The sequence below is a fragment of the Silene latifolia genome, chromosome 10 (assembly GCF_048544455.1).
Source record: "Silene latifolia isolate original U9 population chromosome 10, ASM4854445v1, whole genome shotgun sequence".
Taxonomy (NCBI): domain Eukaryota; kingdom Viridiplantae; phylum Streptophyta; class Magnoliopsida; order Caryophyllales; family Caryophyllaceae; genus Silene; species Silene latifolia.
Genome location: NC_133535.1, coordinates 96,865,566 through 96,866,415, shown reverse-complemented (window position 1 = coordinate 96,866,415; position 850 = coordinate 96,865,566). Strand labels below are relative to the sequence as shown.

The window sequence follows — 850 nt, the reverse complement described above, 5'->3', positions numbered from 1 at the left end:
AATTGAAAGGACCTTAACCAACAATAGAAGAGTTGTTAGAGGTACTTCAAGAGTTGTAGGTATTAGAGAGATTGTGGACATTCAACCATATAACATTGAGTTTGTCAACCCTTTTTCAAGAGAAGGTGAGGATAACCCAATTCCAAACCAACCACAAAATCAACCTACAATGCCTAAATTTTCATCTCATTCCATACCAACCGAGGAGAACCTACCAAACGGTACTCCCACACCACCACATTTAACCGGTAATTTTATTGCCAAATACGCATTCATACAATTAGTTGAAAGAAGTCAATTTGGAGGGATGCCTAGTGAAGATCCTCATTTACATATGGAGACTTTTTGTGACTATTGTGATGCAATTTCTCAAACCGGAGTTACTCAAGACCAAATCCGATGGGTATTGTTTCCTTTTTCCTTGATCAGTACCGCAAAGCAATGGTTGAAGAGCCTAGACAAGGCTACCCTTGGTATTGATTCATGGAAGAAGTTAGCACTTGCCTTCTACAAGAAATTCTATCCTCCGGAGAAGACTAACATGTTGAGAGCCCAAATCACCGGGTTCAAGCAAAGGGATGAGGAATCATCATATGAAGCATGGGAGAGATTTAAGGACACTTGTTGTTCTTGTCCACACCATTGACTTAGTGAGTGGTTCCTTGATCAACAATTTTGGAACGGCTTATATGAAGACTCACGCAATGTGCTTAATATGGGATCCAATGGGAGGTTTACCGAAGTTAATGACAACCAAACATGGGCCAAAATCAAAGAGATGGCGGTTCATAATTCCCAATATAGTAGGCCTCGAAAGGCCACTAGAAGAGGAAAGCATGAGGTAGATTCC

General features: G+C 40.7%; 1 non-coding gene across 1 annotated transcript; it reads right to left on the bottom strand.

Annotated features, from left to right (window-relative positions):
* Nucleotides 1–541: 541 nt before the first annotated feature.
* Nucleotides 542–649, bottom strand: LOC141610359 (small nucleolar RNA R71). Its single transcript, XR_012528263.1, has one exon. It is a non-coding gene; the product is annotated as a small nucleolar RNA R71 (small nucleolar RNA).
* Nucleotides 650–850: the final 201 nt, after the last annotated feature.